Genomic DNA, 17,831 nt, shown 5'->3' on the forward strand with positions numbered 1-17,831 from the left:
CATCATTGTGCCAAGTAGCATAGCGGTCCTGAAGCTCTAGGCAGTGACCAGAAGGCAGCCATCAGCAGCTGCAGCAGGAATGAGAGTGACAAGAGGCAACTGCAGTGTGGAGCAGGCTCAGGAACAGATGCGAGATGATGCCCCTTCCCCAAGTATGCTTTTGAGGGAGGTAAAGATCTGGGTTATCTGCCATATATGGACACATCACTCCACTGGAGCCCCACTGCCCATGTGATTAAGTCCAAATTCTTCAGCCTTGTATTCATGAACTGGTGCCAGCCCGCCCTACCACACTATCTCCTGCTGCACTTTCCCCTCACTGTGCTCCAAGCACAGCACTTCCTGCCCAGCCATTTTCCACCATACCTGTGGGGGTCAATCACCCTTCTCCTCCCTGAATGGTTAGTCTCCCTAAACTAGCATCACCTCTGGGCCTTCTGAAAAGCACTCAGACCAACACGAGATTACTCACACCTTCCTGGGTACTCCCACTGTACCTTCTTATCTTGACTCTAGAACTACCCCAAATGGATTGTAATGATTCGCTTTCATGTCTGCTTGCTCAACTGGCGTATGGAGCTCCCTGAGAGCAGAGACTGAATCTTTATCCTATTTGTGTCTCTGAGATCAGCCTGGTGCCTGACATGTGTAGATGCCCGGTGTGTCCTGATGATTAAATGAATTAATACAAGGATACATTTTTGAGATGTTAAATAATGGACTTTGGTCTCTGGTTGTCCCATGGCTTCCCATTAACATTTGTCTGAGTGGCTCAGAAGATAGAGTTCCTTCTAAAGTTAGAAGATAACTAGGTGGCAAGGCTTGCTGTCTAGGGAAGAACTTAAGAGATGTTCCAGCCAGATAGTAAGAGGCAGTAGAAGGCCCACTCCATCTAGGCCACTGGAGAGAAGCAAGAAGAAAAAGATGGAGATCAAGGAAGTGAACACTTAGGCAAGCATGTTCTGACTTCTCTTCAGACAAAACTCCAAAGGGACTCCAAAGTCCCTGGTTAGGACTCAGGAAGGAAGGGGGCCCCAAGCACCCAGCAGGCACCTACACTGAGAGAAGGTCTGATTGGTGCTCCTGAGGCCCCCTCCTCCTCAGTGGGACACAGGCATTCTCACAGCCCAATCAGCATTCAGCAGCTGGCTGAAAGGCAACTGCTGTGAGGATCACAGAAGAAATGGTGAGGTAACTTTTGTGCAGAGGCCAAGGCATGGGCAATTTCAGCCAAAGACTAACTGCAGAACTTGGCTAAGACATAGGGGTCCACAGTACCAGCAGGAGCAGAGATGCAGCACAGTCAGCAAGGGAGGACGACCAGGCCCTGGGAACAAGCCCCTGTACACCAGCCTCAGGCTCCAGGTGCAGATACTGGCAGAGCTGCAGCAACCAGGGAACACCAGGGGGATTTTTGTGAATCCAGAAGGCCCATGAGAAAACTGTCTGTGGGCCTGAGGCCCTCTGCCTCCCCCTTGCCCTCCCCTTCCAGTCATATCCATAGCTGACTGTAGTTACCGCACTGGGAAGGGATCGAGGAAGACATCTGAAAGACACTGGACTCATGTATAAAAGGACAAGTTTAATCATAAAAGCAACTAGGGTATATATTTAACTGGCCAGACAAGGGTTCCTACCTCACCTTTATCCAAAGAGGTGGGAGCTTAGGAAGAGGATCTGCATAGCTGAACAAAGAACTACATTTGGCCTGGGTGTGTGGAGGGTGGGAGGGGTGGGGACAGTGAATTGCTGTAAATGAAATTTTTAACCCTACCAAAAATGAGAGCAGAATAAAGGAGAAGGATTCAGGTGAATATATTTAATGAAAACAGCACAGAGCAGGGAGATAGTGCTGATGTCCTAGGGACTTCTGGGTCATTTTCCCCAGTAATACTCAACTTGTTTTTTATTTTTTCATGCCTTCTTCTTTTGTGAGAGATCTGTGCTTCCTCAAAACTCATGAAGAGAAGGAAACAAGCGACGTGAGCATTGACTCCAGGTGCTGCAGCTCCTACCAGGTGTAATTTGCCTCTGGGTGCCCCTCGCTGGTACCTGCAGAAAACACTGTGTGAGCACGTGTGCACATGCCTATACGTATGTGTGGGAGCATGGCACTTTTATTCATCTTAGGGCTGGAGAAGACTTAGGAAATCTTAGTCCGACATTCATGTTTTGCAATGAAGGGATGAAGGACCTGCCACCGACCCTGTTGCTGGCAGACAGAGACTGAACCAGCCCCCTGACTCTGACACCAGGAACTCTCAGATCCAGCCTGTGGGCTCTGCTTTCCAGTTCATACCTTTGCCTCTCCTGACTTCCCAGGCAAGAACTTTGGATGGATGCAAAATCCAAGCATGGAACTCTTTCTGTTCCCTGCTCTATGTGACTTCTCTGCCTGAAGTGTGAGCCTGTCTCTGACGGCCCATGCAATCTGTGTTGGAAACTCCAGCACTGGTCTCTCTAGAGTAAGGAAGGACATGGGCTACTTCATTTTCCTCCGAGGACTTGCAACGGCCCAGCTGGTAATTGGTGACTTCCTCCCATCCAGCCCACTGCCTCCCTCTCCACTAGAGGCACACAGCTTCCCCCAGCATCCCCCTGGCCCTGACTGCCCCTAGCCAAGGAAGTGCCTTCTCACATATTACTCTCAACCACCTTTATTCTTGCAACATTCTGAAAATTCACATGGCGATATATTTAGAGTTAATCACCACATATTCATATGCTGAGGCATCATGAAGTGTGTAAAATGCACCAGTTCACCGAATCCTTCAAGAACTTCTGTTTTACAAATGGGAAAACTGATGTTTAGAAGGGTTAAAAGTTTTGTTCAAGGCCACAAAGCTAACAAATTGTGGAATCTGAATGTGGACCTCCCTCTGCCTAAAACGGAGCCTTATGTGCTCAACCCCACATGAGGCGGCCTCCTGGTGAGTCTGTCCTCACTCTAGAAGTAATCCTCTGGCTCAGACTTACTTCCAGCAGTTTCTGGACAAGCTCCCTGCTCTTTGGAAGCTAAAGCATATATTCAAGCTAATGTACAACTTGTTTTTTCCCTCACCTATATGTCATTGTCAAAGGACAGTTTTTTAAAGGGTAAAATCATGACTCTCTTGTTATTATAAAATGAATATGAATAAAACATTTTATGTGACTCATTAATTAATAATGGAACCAATAAGATGTTACAACCAGCTCAAAGGAGAATTAAAAGTACCATACATCTATATAGGCAATCAGAAATGCGGAAGTGAATTTAACATGCTTGCAAAACTGGTCAGGAACCACAGGCAATAATCAATTACACCTGATACCATCCATTTGTATTTATATGGCCACAATAATTTGCATTATTACCATTCTCTACAACTTCAGAGTACAAAATAACTCAAAGACAATGAAAGGTGGAGATATCCTGGAAGAATGTGCTGCACAGGACAGACACAGTCATTCCTACCCTATTTAAGGTCTTTTGCATTTTTCCTGATATTCTGAATGTAATATTTTATTACATGAATGCAACTAGTATCATAATGCAACTAGTCTACACACACACACACACACACACACACACACACACACACACACACTTACTGGTCTCAAATGAAGTTGTGGAGAAACATTTTCTCTTCAGAATGAATGTAATAGAAGCATCTGGTCCACCAGTCTTCTTTAAGTGGCATCTACTAGAGATGACTATTCCACAACCAAGTGTTTATTATTCCCAAAGAATTTCCTAAAATATCATAGGTTATTAACTTTTTTTTACAATAGTTTCATGACCAAATTATACTTAGTCACCTCCTATCTTTCATACAGTCAATGCTCATATGGGAGTCAGTCATAGAATGTTCACAAAGACAGGAAGTTTTGAAGCCCTCATTAAGTATTTTGACTAGAAATCTGCCTTTGCTTTAATAGAACATACTAACATGAAACAAATATTTACCAAAAATACTTCCTAAAGGGGGATATTGTTCTATCTCTGTAAAACCAATTTCTTCCCTCCCCAAATACCTGTTACCTGCCTTGATAATTTAGGCTCTTTGGGTCACTAGTAAGGGGCACTTGCTGACTAAGGATATACCTGGGAAAAGGAAAGAGCAAGAACATCTCAAGATTCCAAGCATATAGCCATCTGGGAATGGTTTGCAACTGGTGTTCAAGATCCAAGTTTCTTTATGGTCTAAGACATCTTGCATCGTGAGGGAAGCAGAGTCTGAGACAAGAATGCATGTGCAAATATTATTTGGGAGGTGCAGGAAATACTTAGTAGAGGAAGAAGGAAGAGAATAGAGTAGTAGGAGGCACTAGGTAAAGGATGGTGGAATAAGTCACTATCACAATGGGCAACTGAAGCTCCATCTCTCAGGGAAACTCAAGCAAATGGTACAAAGCACAAACCCACAGTTACCCAACCCAAGGGGTAGGGAGCAGGGCAGCATTCATACAACTCCTGTGAGCCACTGATGGAGGGCTGTTCGGGAGAGACGCTAATCTCCAGTTCTTTTAGCTTGCTATAAGTTCTGGAAGTAAGGCCTTTAACTCAGAGATGCAGATGCTGGCAGCTGGAGTCAGCCAGAGCCAAGGCAGGGGAGCAGGCAGGGGAAGTGAAGAATAGACAGGACTCCTAGAGCCTGCTGCTCCTTGCCAGCAGCCATGGAGAGACGGTGTCTTCTCCAGTGTTCAGCATTAATCTGCCTCAGCTTCTCCCTTGGTCTCTGCTTTCTTGCTTTTTCTCCTGTTACCATATTTCCTCATTTTAATTCCAGAAAGAGAGAGCATGAAAGAGTCTGATTGATAAGCTCACCTTATCACCATCCTTGGCACAGAGCTTATTACCTTGGGCCAGCTCACAGATCACTGGTCAGCCTCTGGACTAGTTGTGCCAGGATCGGGTACGTATCCCTGGCTCCTTTTTCTGCATGTAATGGAGTCAAGTGACATGGTGCATGACCATTTCTGTTAGAGAATGGCCTACAGGCTGTAGGGCTGTGAGCAGGACAGTTTCCCTGGGCATGCAGACACCATACCCACTCTTTTTCTACACAGACAGATGGCAGAGTTATGCCTTTGCATGGCTGCGCAGGCCTACACTCACCACACTAGGAGGGTACATGAGGCTTGAGGTCTTCGGACTCCCTAACCTGAACTGTGGTTTCAGATACATGGATCCCCTTAGAATTTAGTGGGTTCCTGTGGCTTATCCTAGATATCTTGCACTCAAGTGTGGGGATACCATATTCTAACTGAACTCCTGACTACCCTCTTGATGTCTCTGAGAGTCTTTCCTCTCTCAGTTACAGTCCCTCCTTACCACATTTTCTTTAGAACATACATCATTCTCTACAACTTGTTTTTTGTTATGTTTACTACTCATTTCCTGACCCCTCACATAAGCTTAATGAGGGTAGATGCCAGAATGGGGTGATCAAATGAATATTTGTTGAATGAATTCATTGCTAAAGCAAAAATCTGAAAGTTGTTTTTCTAGGAAAGGGTGTGTGGAATTACTTGGGACTGATCCAATGGCATGTGAGGCTTGTCTCTGCTGTGACAAGACAAGTGCGGGGGTAGTGACCGGCCAGGGGCATCATGGAGTCATCAGGCAGAACTGAAGTTGTTGCTCAGACCCGCAGAGGCCCTACTTGGGGAAGCACACCTTGTTAGGAACCACCAGGTAGGGTAGAGGCACGTGGGGAGGGCAGTGAGCAACATGGACACATCTGGCAGCCATCACAGCAAAGAGCCTAGGGTAACCCACTCAGGAAGCAAGACCTGCCTCCTGGATGATCAGGGTGCACCCTGCCACAGACCGACTGTGGGTGAGGAGAATTCCTAGTCAGGGAGGGAATCCACATTGCTGATGGCAGCCTCCCCACCCCCACCACAGCCCACACTCCACATGCCAAAGCTCTCTTGTGCACAAAATAAACAGCTGCAGAAAATTATTCTCTGGGATATCTCGAATATCCTGTCCTGGAGACACTGAACAAAGGTTTTCACTCATTACACCAAGAACCAGTGCCGACACTTACTATCTGTGTTCTGGTCTTCCTTTCATTTCTGATTTTGGAAATTTGCATTAGATATGATTTTTTAAAATTTTAAGTAGATAAAGTTAAGTAAAAATAGCATCAATATTTTCCATCCTGACTGCCCTGTACCCAAACAGCAGACCCAACAATCACAAGAAGATAATATTAAATGGAACTCTACTTTTATGTCGTTCACAAAAGATACCCTTTGGAGGAACTGGATAAATGAGAACAACTTGCCAGAGCAAATGTGCCCATAAAGATTTGAAATTGCTGTTAATGGTCTAAGTAGCTTTCTTATTTGTAGTGTAGGCAGAGGCTGGTGATATGCAAGTATGAAAACAGGATGACATTGAGTTTCAGGAAGGCAGGGCAATTAATTGATGATTAAGCTTTGAACTCATAAAAATGACACACTGGGATGGTCCTATGTCAGCATGGAAAAATAAATGGATTTCTGTGGTACATTAGAAAAAAAGTTTTATTAGAAGCTTTAGTGTAAACGGAATTGTTAAATTGTAAGAGGGAATACATTTGCAAGAGGAGAAAAATTCAGATGTTCAAGACCCAGATCAGGATGTGAAGAATGAGTCACGTTGACACGTCCACTGAATAAAAGAAAGTCTCTAGAGCAGATTATTCAAAGAAAAGTGACAGCAGAGGATATCCTAGAACTATCAAGAATTCTATCTCTCTTTAGTAAATGCACACCTATAAATACCCTTTGTTCATTCTCAGTGCACATTATTCTTTTTATTCAAACTAATAATAATGACACATTCTGAAATAACATTCTTTAAGTTAAATATGGAGCTTCAAAATGAAGGGCTGCTATTCAACCTCATAAAGCCCTGAGGTTTCTAACCATGTTTCCAGATGTCACTGCTAAGGAGAGATAAGCTCTAAAGCTACATAAAGGTGATGACTGCTCACAGCTCTCCCAACTCACAGCATCTCAGCTCCAAAGGGGTCGATTCCATTTCACTCCATGTCAGCCCTTCCTCAGCTGTACTGTCTACTCAGATCCTCATATCTGATCACGGCTCTCTGCCCTGTGTATTCTCCTGGACAATCATTATTATCATACCTACACTGTGTCACCCTCATTAGGAAATCCATTCATTCATTTAACAATGTATTGAAAGCCTATTCTGTGCTAGGTATTGTTCTTATAACACAGCAATGAGTATGACAGACAAAAGTCCCGGAGAATATGGTGGAGGAGGAGGTAGATAATAAACGATAGACGTAATAATCATGACGTTTTACGTGAGAAGGTGATATGTGTTCTGGAAAACACGAGGGGCACTAAGAGGGGTTGGGAGCTGTGGAGTGGGTCACATTCAGTGGCATGTCACAGTTACCTTGCACCAACTCCCAGGAGCTGACTAGCTTCTTTTCCCCCAAACCAAGTTCAGCAGCACCACTTCAGTGACGTCACCCTGGCAACCACAGGCACTTGCAAATGATACGAAGTACTTCTTTTTGCCCAAATAGGCAGCTGATAAACTTTTACTAGCATGACATCGGTGTGATTTTTAAATCAAACATTGACACTTGAGCAAAGATATGAGTCAGGTAAGGGAGACAGACTTGTGGGATCTAGGAGAAGAGCTCTGGAGGCCACAGAACAGCCACTGCAAAGGCCCAAAGTAAGGAGCAGGCCAAGTGTGTCATAGGAGCAAAAACACTGAGAGGCAGGGATAAAGATGAGCTCAGTGCGGTAACTTGAGAGCACTGGGCAGGGTTTTGTAGCTCCCTGGAGGGGCTTCAGCTTCTACTCTGAGTGTGTTGGAAAGCTATTGGAGGTTTTAGAACAGAGGATTAGGATCTGAATCATTTTTAAAAGGAACGCTTTGACTGCTAGGTTGAGAACAGATTGAGCTGGGGGAGTTGATGGGAGGGGAAAAGTTATAAGAAAGGCAAAAACAATCCTAGGTATTCTATTCAATTATCCAGGTGAAAGGCAATGGTTCAGAATAACAGTAATGGATGTTGTGAGAAGGTTGGAGTCTAGATATATTTTGAAAGCACCTGCAAGTGGTGCCAACAGATTGGATGTGCAGTGCCAAACAAAGGAGTAAAGGCTGACACTAAGACTTGGTTTGAGTTAATGGAAGGACGGAGTTGACGTCAACTGGGATGTGGAAGACTGTTGGCAGAGCAGATGGGGGGGCAAGGAAAGGAGGGACAATCAGAAGTTCTGTTCTGGGAAATTTGAGCTTGAGATATCTATAAGCTGAGTAGGAGACAGATGTGTGAGGATGACTTTTAGGAGAGAGTTTTGACCTCGAGATGTACGTTTGGGAGGCACAGGTATTTAAAGCCTCGAGACAGGATTGTACCTCCAAGGAGCAGATATAGATACAGCAAAGAGAAAAAGAACAAGGACTCAGCTTTGGAATACTCCAGGGTTTACAGGTCAGGGAGAAGAAGGGGACCAGCAGAGGAGAGGGAGAAGGAGCAGCCAGAGAGGGCAGAGGGCGACCAGGGGTCAGATGCCCTAAGAGGTAGACGAGGAAATTGTGCCAAGCAGGAGGGAGTGATCAGCTGTATCTCATGCTGCTGGTACCTCTGGTAAAATGAGACCTGAGAATTGGTCATTGTATTTAGCAAAATGGAAGTCTCTGGTGACCTCGATCCAGCGAGCAGTTTCAGCGGAGAGAAGCCTCAGTGGACCATTTAGGGGAGACTGGGAGGAAGGAAATTTGAGCCAGTGAGTATAGGAGATTCTTCCAAGGACATCCAGGGCAGCAGCAGGAGCTGGCAAGGGAATCGCGGTCAGAGAGTCGGGCTTTGTTTAGTTTTCTTTAAAGATGAGAGAAATACCAGCAAATTTGTATGGTGATGGGAATGAGCCAGTAGAGAGACCTTTGGTCCGTCACCCTTTCTCCCCCTGCCCCCAGGCTGCTTTCATTTCCCTCTTTAGGCAGCTTGTCCCATGACTGGCTATTTCTAACAGGCATTTACTAACCCTCCAGAATGCCTCTCTTTTGTTATTCCCTCCTCCCCAGTCCCACCATTTTCTTCCTTCTCTAGAACTGTTGGTTTGCCAGTTGGCTTTACTACAATAGATTCATGAAACTGAACCCCAGTTGAACCTACAGAGCTGTCCAAGTATTCTTTTGTTCTTATATTCTATCATGATTTATTTCCTTAGCAAATGACTAGCAGTGTTTATTCCAATTTTTTCTAAACTCTTATTCAGCATTCATTCAACACACATTTATTAAGCAATCGTATTCCAGACACTAGAGCTGAGCTGACATGCCACCATGCCACCCCTGCTGATGCCCACACTCTCCGCAGATGACCTCTACTCCACTTCACTGAAATGTTTGCTGTGAATTTTTTCTATCTTCTTCCTTAGATTCCCAATTTTTAAAGACATTTTCTTCCATCCAGCATTCTTTAGAAAAGAGTTTCCCTGCTTATCTCAAAGATGAACTCTTACGTGGACCTTGATTTTATTACCTCTTACATTTAATACCTTTTTCTACCAATTAATTTCACTTCATCTTTAACATTGCCCCTCCCCGGTACAGTCTCCTTTCTTCCTCCCAGAGGTAATAACGATGCTGATCTTTGAACTAATCTTTCTTGTTGCTTTCTTTATGAATGTCACATATATATTATATATGTATATGTGTATAAGTAGGTATATACACATAATCAGTAGATGGATACATAAATACATATACAGGCAAATGTGTGTGTGTATACATATAAAATCTTAAACATCATAGCGTTCATGTTTGACAAACCTAGAGTTGTTTTGACCTTTAAGTAAAACCTAAGCCTAACTGTGTATGGAAAAGACAGTTTTGCCACTATTAGGCGATCAGCTGAAGAGCTTCTCTGTGTTATAATCAGGCTTCTCTGCTTCCCCTTTGGGGCTGTCAGTGCAGAGGGTCATGAGGGGGTCCTGGAAACACAGCTGGGCCATCTGGCTGGAAGGTGGTCAGGGCGTGGACTGCTTTGCATTTCCCCTTCTAAGCTCACCATGGCTTATCCCCACATAAGCCTGCCTGACATGATGGCCATTTACTCTTTTTAAACCATCTTTAACTTCTCCTGGGGTCTCCCCAGTAAACTCTATACTCTACAGAGAATGTAACAAGAGTCTCACTACTTTTAAAGCAGCGTTTTCCATTGTTCCTCTTTTTACTCCTTATATCAAGCTAAGCTACTGTAGCCATTTGACACTGAATGGGCAGGAATGCAGGCCACAGTCAGAAGACACCTAGTTCTTTCCCCTCGTGGCCCAGCCCACCTGCTCTGGGATGCATCATTTTCCTCAGTGAAGTTTCAGGCAGGTCACATAGCCCATCTGCTCACTCATGGGTGATAAAGGGTCAGTGTAAGTCCTAGGAATAGCCTTATTTCAGTGAATTGTTGGATCACATGTAATAGTCAGCACTCCAAATCTCCCTCAGACACTGTGTCCCAATTTAGGCTGCCCCAGGTTGATGCTGTGGGAGAAGAAGGCATGTTGGCTTCTTCGTGTAATACTGTGTCTGAGCTTCTGAGCATGCTTCTATCCCTCCTCTGCACAGGGGGCTGCCCCTGGAGCCCCACAGAGGGGGGCACCGGGGAGGAAAGGGCACGGGCACGTCTGCCTTGACTGGCAGCAGGGGGGCCTGGTGCTGGTGTTCTCCAGCTGGCAGAGGTCTGAAGCTGATAGTTCTCTTAGAGTGTGTCTGTGGGTCTATGGAGGCTCCACCGAGTATACATCCCTGAATCTCTCCTGATCCAGGGGAAGCATTTCCCCTGTTCAGTGTCCTCCCTCAGTCCCTGGCAGCTGGTAGTCACTCCTTCTGCTACAGTCACAGCCCACTCCAGGCAAGGCCCTAGGGCAGGCTGTTTCTCTCCATGTGGTCACCTCTGGCCCTTGGAAAATCACTCAAGTATCCTTGGTCCCAACAAACTCCCTTCCCTGTGCAATTGTCCAGTCACAGACTCCTGATTCGAGGATTTTCCAGTCACACGTCCAGTAGCAGCTTCTTGTCCTTACAGAATCCAGCAGGCCTAGGTCCTCATCTCGGAGTGGTGTCCTTGAAGCATCCTTTCAGTGGTCTAAGAGGAGAGGAACTACTTCCAACTGGGAGGAAGGAGACTGCAGCAGCACTCCCACAACAGCCTCCAAAGAATTATCTGTCCAATTTCTAATCCTTGCCGACAGGAATCTTTTGTTTACCCTCAAGCTGTGTAAGGTGCCAAGAGATGCAAAAGTGTCTTTTGCCAACCTCTTTTTAAAGTCCTAAGAAGATGGTCTAGAACTTTACTTTGGAATGAACAAGTATGTGTCATCAATTCCTTTCATTCTGATGATTTGGGGTCTCAGCTAAACTGAGACAACTTGTTACAGTATATTCTTTTCTTCTAAAAGGCTTTGTGCCCCACTCATGTTATTTCTTCTACCTTGAGCGCCCATCTCTCCCATGCCATCTGTCAGGACTTAGCTCAAAGACCACTTCCTACCTGGGCTGTCCCACATTGCCACAGATGCAAGTGACTTCTTCCCTCATGCCCTGGTTATCCCCCTTGGGTAGGGGTTATCCACACTTGGCCCGGGCTCTGTAACTGTTCCCAAGCAGGCCCTTTTCTTTACTGAATGCAAAAGCCTTTACTGCAGAGAATGCCTGTGTGAGTATGCAAAGGCTGCTATAACAAGTACCACAGAGTGAGAACTTAAACTTCAGGAATTTATTTTCTCACATTTCTGGAGGATTGAAGTCCATGATCAGGGTGTCATCAGGGTTGGCTTCTCCTGAGGCCTCTCTTGCTGGCTCGTATGGGCCCCTCTGTGTGCCCTCTGTGCCCTCACCTGATGCCCCCTCTGTGCTGCATCTGTATCCTAATTTCTTTTTCCAAGGACACCAGTCAGGTTGGATGAGAGCCCACCTCAATGATCTCATTCAAACTTAACTTCTCTTTAAAGACCCTGTCTCCAAATACAGTCATGTTCTGACATATTGGAGGTTAGGAATTCAACATACCATTTTGAAGGGACACAGTTCAGCCCATAACAATGCCTCGCTCACCTCTGTACTCCCACCTGTTCTCTCCATGGTGCTTGTTTTGAACTGAAGAACTCTTTGAAGACTTGATGACAAACACCCTGAGAAGAGAGTGTGAATTACGATGTTATTGACAAGAGAGTCTGTGAGGGCATGCTGTCTCCCCTCAAGGGTTGGAATGAATTGGGAATAATTCACTCTTTTTTAATAACTGAGGCTTGGAGTCTAAAGTAATTGAAAGAAAAGAGGAGGAAACGGTGCTGACATATAGGCCAATGATAGATAATGTAACAACATTAAGTATCTCAGGAACATAAAAACTGACACACCTTGGCTAGAGAGCTTTTCCCTCCTTTGTGACATATTGCCTGGCAGGGCCACTGAGGGACACACAGGAGAGCCTAGCTGCTCTGAACATCAGCAACCTCAAAGCAAATGTTGCTGATGAAGAACTTCTGGTTGCTAGATAGAACATAAGAGGTGGTCCCTCTATTCCTCAACTATGTCTTCATCCAAAGTAAAAAGGAGCCTATCTATACCTAAAGACATAGGAAGATTTTTTTCCTCCCTCAAAAAAGAAAAGAAAAGAAAACTCCCTTTCCACATGGTTTTTCTCTTGGGACACTGGAATGAGACTGTGATGCCTGGAGTTGTGGAAGCCATCTTGTGATCATGAGGCGACAAGCAGAAGGACTAAAGCCATCACACTAATGTGGCAAGAGCAGGAGGGTGGGCTTATTGTTGACGATGTTAGATAATTAACTCTCTAATGCATAAACAACTATTAGTGAGCTTTCCTGTAACCTGTAACCAAAGCTTTCCTGATATAACAGCTGTCTAGTAAGGTTAAAGAAAAGTTTAAGATCTAGAAATTCCACTCCTAGTTATATACCCTAAATAAGCCTCACAAATATGCACAAGAAAACATGTCCAGAGAACTTCATTGCAACACTATAATGGTAAGAAACATTAAAACAATCTAAATATTCATCAACAGGAAATATAGATAAATAATTCGAGGTATATTCAAATAAAACAATACTGTACAGACATTAAATAAGTAAACTGGATTACATGAATGAATGGACTAAATCCTAAAAGAATACTGAGCAAAAAAATACAAGTGCAAGATTTATACAGTATGTTACATTTAGATAGAATTTCAAAACATGGAAAGCAATATTACATATTGTTAATAGATTAATTAACATAAACGCATGCTAATGTTAAATATCAAATTCATGATAGTGTATATTTCTGGGAAGGAAATGGTACAGAGGGCCTCAACTCAATCTATAATATAAAATGTTAAGTGCTCCCTGAATACTAATTATTATAGATAATAACAAATATAATCCAAGACTTCTCTAAAGATACCAATGCTGTAGGGTTTCATTACTTTATAAGAATCATTAAATCCCCTTGTCACAATCACATACATTAAAGCTTATAGCAATTACACTGCAAATTTTGAAGCCTATGGTTAGTGAGAAAAAGCAGACAGAATAACTTTAATATAGTGGAGACTGTAAGGTAATTTCTCCTGGTATTAAAATAATTTAGTGAGCCATAAATTCTTTTTCCATTCTTGTCACCATCCTTTGTAAAGTGCACCAATTCACACAACCCTAGATTCACTGTCCATATGAGTATCACAACTAAAATTTTTCTTACTCTCATAATCCTTTCTTTTCTAAAACAAGATGTCAAATTGGAATATCTTCATCCTGGTCTTAGAAATAATCTGTATTTCAAAATCTCAAACCTTTCCTAAATTTGGATATTAAGACAAACAAGAAGCTACAAGGGAATTCAAGGTTATTGGGAAAAAAAAGGGAGATGGGAGAAAGCCCTGTTTGTTCTAGGAAAACAAGACAGAATCTTTGTTCTGTGTCAAAAGCCAGAAAATATCATAAATAATTAATATTTTACCCTTTCTAGAAGATTTTTCCCATTGTTTTAAAACTAATATTTCTTGCATAGGCTTCAAAGTGAAAATCTACCTTTTTATTGCGTGGAAAAGACTTGATGCCAGCAGGGGATAAAGAAATTCCAAAGGCAAAAAAGAAAGAGCCAGGGGATTTTGGATAAATGAGAACTGACCACTCTGTGAATGACCCAGCTGTGTGCTCAAGAAGCAGATGATCACAGGAATAATGTTCTCATACCAGACTGGTGGGCAGAGACCTCTGGGTCGGTGAGTGGACCTCGCCCCGGGGTTCCAGAACTGAGCCGCTCTGCTCTGCATCCTCAGGGTGAGGGACTGCAGGTGTCCAGCAATCCCCTGGCAGTTAGAATCCCTTAAAAGAAGGGCTGATTCCAATATAATGATTGTATTCTGAGTTAAAGGGACCGTAAACTTCCATAGCATGGACCAGAAAAAACCCCATCCCTTGAATCAAGAGGTTGGGAACAGGAGGGTGGTGCCATACTTCAGTTCAACTGTGGCACCGCTGTTGTAAGCTTCTGCCATGATTGTGACTGTCCAGGGAGGGCCGATAAGGGGAAGGCCCGTGAGGACAGGCTGGGAGGCCATCGGCCGGAACACTGGAATGTAGGCACGAAGCAGGGCTGGCGGGGTGCGCAGGCACCAGGAGACCGTGAACGAGGAGGCAGGGGCTCTCGGGGAAGGCGGAGTGGGGATGAACTGAGAGACTCAGAGGAAAGAAGGCCAAAGGTGAGAGGGTCAGATGGAACCACAGTGAATATAATGCTCAGAAACCAAAGAGTACAGCAAGTTCTGTGGGCAGGATTAGGCATCAGAACCTCTTCCATCAACCCCGAGAACCACTAGCCCCACCCTGTGCAGACGCCTGCTGGTCCCTTCGCCTCAGCTGCTGCCACTGCCCGGGGCCGGCGTGGTCTCCAGGGCATTGGAGCTCTGTTATTTCCAACTTTCCACCTCACGTTCCTACTTTCTCTGTTCCAGCAGTCCGACTTCCTGGCACTGAACCTGACCACTGACCTTTGGTATTCTCCCTAAAGACCAGTTTTTGAAACCTCTTCCCATTTTGGAAATTGCTCCCTGGCAATTTTAGGGTTCCACCTGAATTGCAGAATAAAATAGAGATCCGCACAGTCAAGTAGAGCAGAAATCTCAACAAGAAAGAATGAGATGGGCACAACCTCATGGGTGATGTCTAAGACAGTAGTTTCAAGAACACCAACTTGAGAGTCTCCAAGAAAGTAAGGTGCAGGAAGACAGAGGTAAAACAGAAAATAAAAGAATCGCCATGCAAAGCAAGTAGGTAGAGGCAGTTTTCTGACCCACTTCTAATTGTCTTCATTTGTCTCTTACCCAGAGGGAACTGCTCTTGGAATGAGACAAGTGGAAACTTTCAGGGGAAGGCAATTGGAAACGGCTGGCTGAGGTGTCAGGTGTGATGAGAGGGATGCGTTTACTTACAGCAGCTTCTGATAAGCACATTTGTCACCTGTTGTCTGCTTGCTGCTCCTTTGGCAGAAAGCTCTAGTTGCCCTACTGAGTTTCGATCTTACAGTATCCTGTCTTTTCTTGCCTTTAGTAAGCAGAGAAAGAAAGAAAAGGAAACCGAGCTCCAGCTCTGCAAGTCTCTGTTCTAGAACTGTCTTTTCCAATCTGATTTGGGCAGTCAACTTGCTCTCTCAACAGTCTCTTCCTGGCCTTTAAATCTCAGTCTTAAACAAAAGCAACTGATTTGAAAATTGCTTAAAGTAAATAGAAAAAGTTCTTATCACAAGAAAAAAATCTTGTAACTATGTATGGTGATGGATGTTAACTAGACTTAATGTGATGATCATTTTGTAATATATGCATATATTGAATCATTATGTTGTATACCTGAAAATAATGTAATGTTATATGTCAATTATATTTCTATTTAAAAATTAAACAAATAAATAAAAGAAAAAATTTTTTTAAACAGATAAATAAGCATTGATTGTTTACATTTCCCAAAGTAGTAGCTCATTTTAAATGGGATCACCAGAGAGTATCTTTAAAACTTACTGAACACAGGTTTTCCATAATGATTAGTTAACCAGCAGCCTGACAGAAAGGATTGTTCATTCTCAGATGATTATAACCATAACCATTCTTTTCTCCTAACAGTCACATTAAAAATTAACATTCTAAGATAAAAATTCAATCTATGTATATTTATAGATTTTTTTTCTCAGGCCAAATTGATGGCACATTTGGAGAGAAGCTTGAGTCATAGCTTTAAGGTTGTAAAAACTTCATGGAGTGTAAAGAAATGCTCCTGTCCTAAATTACAGAGTTTGCATCATTGAAGTTGCTTTTTCCTGAGAGAAACAACAAATGCTAAGGTGAGAGTACTTAAGCATTCCATAAAACAACTAAATTTATTATCTCTCATTCTCTATCTGTCAACTGGACTAGAAATGTCTATTGGCTGGTGGTTCCTATCAGTGCCAGTTAGCATGTAAACAAATCCAATATGTATTATTATCATCTCCTTCAGTAACCGAACCTTCACTGTCTACTGCGTGTCTAGTGTCATTCAAGAGACTGCAAGGACAGTCAGAGAATGTATGTGAAGATCTGTCTGGCCCTGGAGCCTTTCCATAAGTAAAAGGTTGGTAGGAGCGATAAACTGCCACTGAACTGCTCCTGCTGTATGTCAATTCAGTTTCCCTTTGGGTTTTAAAGTGGCCTTGGGGAATGGGAGCAGCTCATAGATTGTGTGTTTAATGAGAACAACAAGGGTTTAAGGGTTCAATACACCAGGCCTGCTTCTCTGCTCAACCACATAACAGGTACAAGATTGGGCCAATCAAGTAACTACCCTAAACTTCAGTTTTCTCATCTGTAAAATGTAAGTAAAAATTTACATCTTTTAAATTAATTTAAAATAGCTAAAAATTATATATACTATAGAGATTTTGCATGAGTTAAATAAGCGTAGTTAAATTCAGTGAGGCCCCTGGAGTCAGATTATTTAGAATTCAAATTCTGGCTCTGTCACTTAATTTGCTATGTGATTGTGAGCAAGTTGCTCAGTCTTTAAGCCTCAGTTTCCTCAAAATATGTGATATGCATAAAAATTATTCTTACCTTATTAGGTATTTGTGCCAAGAAAATGAGATTACCCATAGAAAGAATGCAGCACAATGCCTGGCAAGTAAGTGTTCCGTGAATGTTAGCTGTGATTACAGAAAGCACCACCCTGCACACAATCAGTCATTTCCGGTTCTCTTCACCAGGTTGCCTGTTAATAGGAGGCAGTTGTGCTAGGAGTGCCCAGAGGCAGACCATTTCTTTACAAAGCATTTCTTTCTTTTTTCTTTTTTTTTCTCCTTTCAAAAATGTTCTGGTACACATTAGCAAAATGCCTTGGGGGAAGGGAGCCTAGAAAGGTCTTAAGTGTATGTATTTCCTTCACAAGGCAGTCTGTGTGCTTTCAGAAGAAGCAGGGTCCTGGAAAGGGGCCAGTTAGAATGAGTGCCTAAGACTGTAAATAAAGCATAAAAGAAGAGATTTCATGAGTCTAACTTAAAGATAGATCATTGTTACCATTAATATCTTCATTAACATTGTTTTCCTATCTATGCTTTCTTAAAAGTATGAATTGTGGTTGGTTTAGGGACTGAATTTTATTTAAGAGGCAATGGTGTAGGTGTTTCAAATTGTAGAATAATGTCCCCTTGGGTAGTGATTAAATGTTTAGCTTTGGAAGAATGTTCAGAGCTCAGATGATTAACATTAAGTTTTCAGCTGAGACTGAGGCCTCACCCCCTCCCCTGACCCCAGCCAGGCACCCACAGCTACCAG

At 43.3% G+C, this 17,831-nt stretch overlaps 1 long non-coding RNA gene across 1 annotated transcript; it reads right to left on the reverse strand.

Annotated features, from left to right (window-relative positions):
- Positions 1 to 1,131: 1,131 nt before the first annotated feature.
- Positions 1,132 to 17,192, reverse strand: LOC140845764 (uncharacterized). The gene is made up of 3 exons (XR_012124650.1): positions 17,115 to 17,192; positions 12,083 to 12,159; positions 1,132 to 2,052 (listed from the first exon to the last, which is right to left on the reverse strand). It is a non-coding gene; the product is annotated as an uncharacterized lncRNA (long non-coding RNA).
- Positions 17,193 to 17,831: the final 639 nt, after the last annotated feature.

The sequence above is a fragment of the Manis javanica genome, chromosome 13 (assembly GCF_040802235.1).
Source record: "Manis javanica isolate MJ-LG chromosome 13, MJ_LKY, whole genome shotgun sequence".
Classification (NCBI taxonomy): Eukaryota; Metazoa; Chordata; class Mammalia; order Pholidota; family Manidae; genus Manis; species Manis javanica.